Genomic DNA, 9,402 nt, shown 5'->3' on the forward strand with positions numbered 1-9,402 from the left:
TATTTAGAAAGGATATAGTGAAAAGAGTATATCCGCTGGTAGGCACGGTGGATGGAAATGTTGTTAGGGACATCACCCGCAAAAGAGTGCTTTACACAAGTGCTTTACTCCTCTTTCCTGTTCCAGTCAGGGAGTCAGACGGTCATGCACTCCTGCAATCACATTTAACCTTTCCGGACAATCTAATTCTCTCTCTCCTTCCCTTCTGCCGCTAGCAATCCCCCTGTAGCTGCGGCAACTCAGGAGTGTGCTTTGAAGAATTTGGAAGCTCATTTTGGGCAGCATGGGTCTAATTTCCAGCATCAACAGCAGAAGAAATTGGTCTCAAGCCATGACTTTGGAAGACTCAAACTTTTTATTCTGCTGATTCACATGAAGCTTAAAACCTTTACCCATGCAAATTTCTGGCTTTGCCCTAGCCCTCCTCCTCTCCTGATCCCTACCACACCACCTCATCCTGGCAAAATACACTCTTTTCATCAGAGCTCTGACCCCAATACATTTACCTGTGCAATCCAACAGGTAGAACAGCAGTGCTGGTACGCTGTGAATGCTTCCAGTTTTCTGTTTACCACCATCCTCTCATTATCAGCTTCCTACAACAGATGTACTGTAATTTCATAGGCACAAGAAGATTCAATAACTGGGTGGAAGAGGCAGGTAGGGCTGCTGCTTCAGTAGCAAGAACCCGGAGGAAAAAAAAAACTCCAGAAGATTTTGGAAGAAATATGGAGACCTGTGTTTAAGCACCAGCCCAGTATCAGCTATGAATATAGCTGCAGCTACGGCAATTCAGACTGCCTTCTGTTGCCAATTCTGCCTTTTTTCCAGGGAAATGGGTTCCATGAAATGCAGCTAAAGACGTGATAAATCTCTGTTTCAAGTTACTACGTTCCTTCTGTTGGGACGGCACCCACTTTGAGAACAGCCACAGCGCTCTCTAGTAAAGGTCCCTAACAGCATTTCCATCCATCCTGCCAATCAGCTAATATATACTCTCTCCAAATTTGCAAATGATCGCGAGGGGAACTGAGATTAATTTCATCCTTTCATTGCTTGCATACCCCTGGAAAAGTCACGATACAACCCTTTTTAGGCTTCTCCAAAGGGCAAATAAATAATAACTAAAAATCATTCAAGCAAAATAAGGAATGAGAAATTCTTTATGTTTTGACAGTCATCAGCTTTCAAACTCACCATACTGGAAATGCTGTGGTGTTATGCACACCTTTTTCCACTCTCCATGTGCCTAAAATAATACATATAGGACGCTTCCATCGTATTGCTCCAAGGCTGAAGCATATATAGGCACTAAAGCCACATCTGTGTCATTTAGCTTAAGTCTACACAGTCCTTCACAGGCAAACCTGTGGTTGCTTTGCCTGCATTCATAATCCATTCAGCACAAGACAAGCTCAAAATAGAAGCTCATGAACTTCATGGCTTGAGCACAGCACTGCTGCTGACCAAATGAAGGAATTTCTGTTTTCACACTAGTTTTTTCTCCTGCCTCTCAGATAGGCCTGCCTGCAAGGGCCATATCAATGTATCTTTAGTCATTCAAACTGGAAACAACATTAACTAATCTAGCCAAGTGAGCACATGATAATCTGCAGAGTGGTAGACATTTTAAGCGCCAAACATCTGCACCCCCCTAAATCTAAAAGCCTTCTTTGGGAAGGCTCCCTCCTTGTGCACCAGGTTTCTTCTTGTCTGAATTGTACACCGTTTTGAAAACTCCTTGAAAGGGAAAATTAGAAAGTGAGAAATTAGAAATGAGTTAATTGCAGAACAGAATCCTAGGGGAGGAATATCTTCAGTATAACATGTACACCTATACTCTGAGCAATTCATTTCTTTTCCTTTCATCTGCATCATAAGAGAAGTCACAAGAAAGCATGAGATGAAGCATTATTCTTGCAAGGTGGGAAGCCATGAGGTTGAGAATGTAGTGAGGAAACTGCCCCTTTGCTTTCAGCAACATTATGAGTTGGCAAAATATTTTCAATCCTTAACGGCTAAGCTTTAAAAAGCCCTTCTGAAAACAAAAACATGGCAAAACATATAAAAGACAAGGAGAGCAAGAAACTCTCTGGCACAGCAAGCTCTGTTCCTGTGTTCCAGGCAGCAACCCATCAAGAGATGTCACTCTCTGGAGAAGAAAGCGTGGCGCTGTCTCCTGGCACTGCTAGCATGGCTCGTGGCTGAGTGACAGGCAGCTATGCTGGCCCTGTGCCAGCTGGGACGAGTCCTCCCTCCGAAAGCCTCAGCACAGCAGCCTGCTTTTTTAAAAGAAAAAAAAAAAAAAAGCACGCAGAGTTAAGGACTCATCCAAGGTATGAAATAGCGTTCTCTAAGGTCAGGTGCACATCCAAGCCTGCATTTCTGCAGTGTTTTAGTCAGGGGCAGCTCTTTCCCTGGGGACAGTGAGGTCCAGCCCCAGCAGAGCTGTATGAGGGTCACCTGGGAAAAGCCCTGCTGATCTATTTTCTTTTTGTGCTGTGCATAAACCTCAGGGGTGCACACAGCAGCACCAAACCCAGCACCACAGCTGAGGAAAAGGAGCTTCACCACACCTGTCTGTTGAGATACCCAGCAGCTACAAAGATTCTTTACCATCATTTCTAGCATGCTTATATTAATGACTGATTAATGCTTCAGTCCCTGTTCAGTCATAAAACTGTCACCACAGTTAAACATGTCAGAAAGGACAATCTGACTGCCTCCATCCTCTACATTCAAGGTAACTCCAAGCCCAGCTTCACTTCAAGAAGCACCCAGCTGCCTGTAGGGCATACCAGACACTGAAAGTCTTTGCAAAGAACCATTCTGAACATCTGACCCATGAGAAAAAAAGAGTTCAGTGGAAGTTCACAGCTTATTAGCCTCTGGAGTATTCAACAGGAGACAGAAATCTATAAGAAATTAGGTTGATGAGGTGGCATTACACATTTATAGGGGGCAGGATTTAAAGTAGTTTATTTAGAAGCTGTCTCGGGGCTTCTGTGTACTGACACTGTTAATTACAGCTATTACTAGCACAGGGACTGTGTTAGGTGATGCTAATGAATACCTGTCTCTTGTAGGTGTGTGACTCACTGACTCTACCTGCAGGAGGGAAGAGCGGCTGTAAGAGGATCTGCAAGCTATGGAAGACTTCTAGGATACCAGTTGCGAGGAAACATTTGGGCTGAAATTGAGCCACAGATTTTATCGCAGCCAATCTCCAAGCAGTAGGAGACTGACTGTGCACTACCTGCTCTGACTTGCTTTGCGTCAGAATGGGAATCTCTCCTTCCTTACCAGCTGCCTTCCCTTTTGGATCTGAAGTCTGAAAATGCTGGCCAAAGCATTCATGAAATGGACCAATCTCTACCCAGTTTTCCTGAAGGAGATGAGAAGCTCTGAAGAAGTCCCTCCTCAGAGCCAGCCACCACCTCCCTCTCCAGTGATGGGAAGAGCCACAGAAACACAACAGTCAGCAACAAGCCTAGCAGGGGCAGGGGACAGGAATCAAGGTGAGTGATCTTGATGGGGAATCCAGGAGGAGCGATCTTCAGCGACCTGCAGAGAGTGACAGGTGCTCTGAGAAACAGCAGATACCCAAAACCTACCAGAATGGCAAACCTGGGACCCGACAGCACATATTTACTGACCAGGACAAATCTATTACCATAAAGGTGGGTGTGGAGAATGAATATCAAGATACTGGCACAGGTGCCAAAGCATTGCTGGATCAGAACAGACCTTGCAATGCTGCCTGGGTGTCCCAATTGCCGATGGTATAGACACTCGAGATTGAAGGTCCTTTAAAAACATGACACCCAACAGTTTCCCAAAAAAACATTTGTACGCTCTGAGCAACAGCAGATTCCATTATAAGGAAGGGGTAAAAGGTCCCTTCATAGTGTACCAAATGAAACAGGGTCCTTTCAGGGTCACTTAGAGTCCTTAGATCACCTGTAAAGCCTAATTTTACTGCTCAGTGTCACAAAGACCCCGGTCACTGCCACCCCAAACTGTTCACATAGCTAAGCAAACAAGTCAACAGTCATGCTTGTGCACTGCTCGTCCTGTAGACATGCAAAGGTGAACGCAGGGGCAGACAGATGTCAGATACAGAGTCAGGGTGTGCAATCAGCCATACCCACATCATGTTTTCATTGGCAATCATGTCCAATCCTCACGTTGAACTTTAAAGACAGCATTAAGGATGCAAGTGCCCTACGCAGAACTGCTTTAGTCATTACAGCAAAGCAAAAGAAATCTGACTTGATGTCAGTCCTGTCCAGGGATCAAAGTGTATCAAAGTCTCAACAAACCCTACTGTCTTCCGGATGACCTCATCACCAAAACAGAGTGCTTCATCCAGCTCTCAGCAGTTTCCTGTCTGGTTTTCTTTGTTCCTGCCCACACGTAGCTCTTACTGATCTCCTCTTCTCAATCAGGTCTGCTCTCCAACCTCTCTCTTTCATTTACTAAGAAAGGATGGATACCCATTGCATTGGGGGTTGATATCACGGTCCACGAAGAGGAGAAAATGGCAAAACGTCACAGAGGATTGCTACGTGCTTTTCTCCAAAGAATTCTGGCCCGATGCACAGAACCACTGATCTCTGCTCATTACTCACAACAGAAAACAGCCACACACCCCGCACTGAGCAGTGCACAGCTGCTTTCCCTGTGTGCTGGGCAGAGCAGGTCTCCTCCAGCTTCTTGCTTGTGGGACAGGGGCATCTAGTGGCTGAGCCCCAAAAGAGCAGGGTAAAGCCACAGCAACGCAAGTTGCAGCTACACTGCAATTAAGGATATGTTGGTAGCTTAAGTGGGATGCAGCTGCTGCTGACATGGAGACAGATCACTACAAAACTGTTAGGCTATTAACTGCTCTACCCAGGCTAACATGGCATAAAGCAAAATATAAACACATAGTATCAGGCACACCAGCTCACACAAGATCTTCCAATACCACCTTTCATGTCTGATGCTCAGACAGTATACTAGCAAACACATGCAGCAACATCCCCTAACACAGTCTCGTAAATCCCAGAAGTTGGTGGCTCAGGCACGTCCCATGCACAAGCACGGTGGTGTCTTTTTACTTGACAGCCTGTCACAGCTTAACTATATGAATAATCTCCTTCACCTTTGAATGCTGCTCCAGTCATTTCAGTTGATGTCTGCTAGCTTTGAAAGCCAACGTGTCACCTTCCCCTGTTCTCATTTGTGACACTGTTCAAGACTTTACAGACAGCTACTACAGCCCTCTCTAGATGTCTCTTTTCCAGCGTGAATAGTCCTAGCCTAGCTACTTAGTCCTTGCACATAACCTATTCCACACAGTTGATGAGCTTTTTTTTTGGCCTGATTAGTTCTATAACTTGTACCCCTTCTAGTTCTGCTATCCTGTTTGAGATGAGATCAGAACTAAACACAGTATCTGAGATGCAGGTGAGTCACGGACATACATAACGGCATTCTTAGTTTTGTGCTCTTTTCCCTTCCTAGTAACAATTCACTTTCTTTTGCCTGCTAGTGAGCAGTGAACCGGTGATTTCACAGAACCACCTACTACATCTCTGAGATCTGAATGGGAATTGCTAGCTCAAAGCCCACCACTGTGTGTGTATATAGAGTCAGGATTGGTTACTGAATATTTAGGTTAACATCTGGCCACAATAAATGCAGGCAGGATATAGGTGAACTGTGCCCCAGATATACTATCAATATAATCAATAAGCTTAGTTCAGCTTCTGTGACCAATACTCAGGCTTTGATCTCTTCATAGAAGCTGCTAAAAGAAAAACAATCAATACCATCTGCAATCATGCTTACTGCGAATTGGAAAAAAGAATCCAATAAAATAAGACACTTTTTCCCTCTTCTGGATATCCTTCTTAAAATGAAAAATTTTACTGTCATAATGCCAAGATATAACACTTGCTATACCTTCCAAAAACAAGGCTACTTAGCTTCAGAATGGCACTAAGATCTTCAGTCTCTTAATATAGGTTTGAGTTTTTACTGAGATCAAATACAGTGAGCCATGGCTCTAATATTAAAACTAGCAAAGTTTCTAGCATTATCACTGTTTTATACATAGCATTACAGCTGAAACAACATCCAATATTCGAAATTGTTATTTTAAGAGGAAAAGGACATCTTTGACTTTGATCTTTCATACGTCTTAAGACACTTTGGACATCAGTCCTAAATATGTAGTATCTTTAGCCATGCTGCTGCTGAATAAATAATGTGTAAGAGAGGCTAATAAATACAGCTAGGAAGCTTCTCATTTTTACTCTGTACTGTCTGAAGCCTGAACACAAAGAAGCCAACACAAAAAAGAAACAAAACAAAGCAGAGATGAGGAGAAAAATGCCACAACTTGGATTACATCTCTTAACTGTCCACAAAATTTTGTATTGCAGTAGTTCTGTGAATGCACCGAGACATCCCTGGGGTGATTTTTCAGCAGGTGAAACCTCTCCCACCACTCAAGTGCTTTGCCTGTACGGTTTTCCAGGACATTCTCACACACAGTGAGGATGACCATGCTCTATGGAGCACTTCCGCACACAGCCTCCTAAATCCTGTTTTCTATCTGACAAGGCTATGAAGGACACCTTATCCTTGCTCACTGCACTCCCTCACATACAGCACACAGTTGCAAAGGCAGAACAAGCAACCCTCACATTTATTATTATGGGATTACCATGCCAAGCTCATCTGGTCCACAGCATGGAGGCCACTGTCTGAGGTCAATCTGACCCTGAGAGGAGGCTACGGAGAGAGGTAGATGCCAAACCACCATTTTGGAAAGGCCACTTGCAAGTCCACATCTACACTGCCCAACCTGGGCACCTGCTGACTGGCGATTAGCGGTAGGTGCAATTACAGAACTGACAGATGCCTACAGCCAGTGAAGGACAGTGACCCCAGGAGGAGGCATCTCCTCTCAGGTAGGAGGTGTTGTAGTAAGTCCTCAGGCAGGACGCCAAGTAGTCCGCAGGCAGCTGTAACATCTGGCAGAGATTTGGGATTGACATCCTCACTGGAATGAGGAGGGAGCAGACAACCCAGGCATCCTGAGGTTTTCTTCAGGGAGGACTGTGAAACATTAGTTTTATCCATGTAATTACAGGACTCACAGACACGCTACCAGTCTAGTAGGGACCACCAATAGCCAGGATCCTTATGCTGCTAAAATTCGGTAAGGATTTGTCTTTTAGACAATGCTGTGGAGCAGAAAATATTACACACTGTTCTTTTCTCCTAAGTAGAAAGATTTTGGGATGTCTTTTCAACCACTGATTGCGAGTCACTTCAGAAACAGATTTTTCCAGGGCTGTGATGGGACTGCCAGGAAAGCTACTGGAGCCTGTTTTCTCACCATTTTCTCCATCTACTCTGATAGCTGCTTCCACACAAAATTTGTCTCTAGATGTGTTCTGAACAGTTTTGCTTTAATCGCCTTTTTTTTTTTTTTCCAGTGAATCCAACATGACCCTTTTCAGACAAAGTAAACAAACAAGCTCCCCACCCCCAAACACCCAAAAGTGACTGGGATTACAATGAGAACACAGGAGCAGCTTCCCTCTCAGGCTCATTTACTTCTTTCATTCCCTATTCTGCATGGGCAGGTTACTAAGGACGAATCATGAGTCACTTACCTGAGCTCCGGGTGACAGCCACAATGAGATACTCTGAATTTATCCTGGGCAGCAACAGGTCCATCGAAGCCTAAGTGACCACGACCATTTAGAAAATAACATACTGAAACATAACTCCTTGGCAGGGTGGGTGAGGAGAACAGGCAGGATAATTTGGGAGAAGCACCTTTGTCTAAGTGATCTGGAAAAAAAAAAAAAAGGGAGGAATCAAAGACAAAAGAAAGACTCTGAAGCTGAAATGGTGTGCCTTATGCTGGAAGTTAATACTGAACTGTGCCTGGGGAAAGGAGGGCAGTGAATATTGTTTTGACCTGCAGATGGAAGGGAAGACCATAACACAGGGCTGTGAATTTGGCCGTAAGCAGAGGACCCCATGTTATTTTTGCTGATGTTAGAGCTGCCCCTCTGAATACCAAAGCTGCACAGTCCATCTCCCTGCCTTGAATGCAAAGCAATGTTGACATGATTGAAATTCACTAAACAAGGAACAGCTGAATGAAAAAGGAACTGAAAGCAAACATAATTGGGATTCCCTCTTTTCTGCTTGTTTCTCACCATCTCCTGCAATAAATTTTTTTTCTTTTCTTTGAGCTCTGATTTTATAGATTGTAATAAAGAATGGACACATGGACAGAAAACCAGAACCCCTTATATAATACAATTGTCCCACGCATGAGTGCAGCAGCCTAATGTATTCCCACGGGAGTTCTTCATCACCACCAAAACATAAATTCTTAGAGCAGCTGTTTCCCCTAAACCCACCCAAATGGATTCAGCTCCTACGAGAGGCACTGCCACTGCACTTAGACCTCTACAAGCCACGAAGAGCTTCAAGCTCAGCCACATTCATTTGCGCTTCCCTGAGAGACACACAGGCAAGCCTGCAGAGCTAGAAGTGCTGGGGAGCCCCAAAGCTGTGCCTGTCGTGCACTTCAGTGAGCCAGACCCCGAGCAGGGATGTCACAACCCGTCTCAGGCCTATGGGGTCAGAAAAGGGGAGCTGGGCACAGTGTTACACCAGGCAGAAAGGCAGCAAGGCCTGTATTCAGAAATACAGTACACGAGGACAAATTAGCCCAATGAATGCTACCCCGTAGCCAAAGGTACACTGTACATGGCTGACTGCACAGCAGCACACCACCACAGGATGACTGCAGGGAGACCCCCCACCCCAGCGCATGACAGCTACGTCGCATTTGGGATGAAAAGCACTGCTCAGGCCTATGAGTCATAGGGACTTACCCTACATTCACAAGGAAGACATGGCTCAGCCAGCACAGGTGAGACACAGCAGCTCAGTAGGGAACAGCGAGGAAGAGCCCATCCCTCATCTGGGCCCAGCCCCAACCCAAGTGAGGAACTACTGCAGCTGGAGGGGAGCAAGACTCAACACGTGCTCCTTGGACTGACCCTCTGCAACCACCTGCACCAGCTAGACACCACAACCATGGTGCCACCAGCCCCACAGGGCCAACCACATGGTGCCCATCCCCACAAGACCTCAAAATCCCCAGGGCCAGCTGCAAGGGGCTCCAAACCCCACAGGGCCTGCAAGTCCCATAGGGCCAGCCAAACCAAACTGCACAGGGCTCCTACACCCCACAGGGCCAGCCACATGGGACCCCTAAACCCCACAGTGCCCCTAAACCCCACAGAGCCAACTGCAAGGGGCCTTAAACCCCACAGTGCTCCCTAAAGCACACAGAACCAGCTGCAAGGGGCCTTAAAC

This window comes from Gymnogyps californianus, chromosome 7 (assembly GCF_018139145.2).
Source record: "Gymnogyps californianus isolate 813 chromosome 7, ASM1813914v2, whole genome shotgun sequence".
Lineage (NCBI taxonomy): Eukaryota > Metazoa > Chordata > Aves > Accipitriformes > Cathartidae > Gymnogyps > Gymnogyps californianus.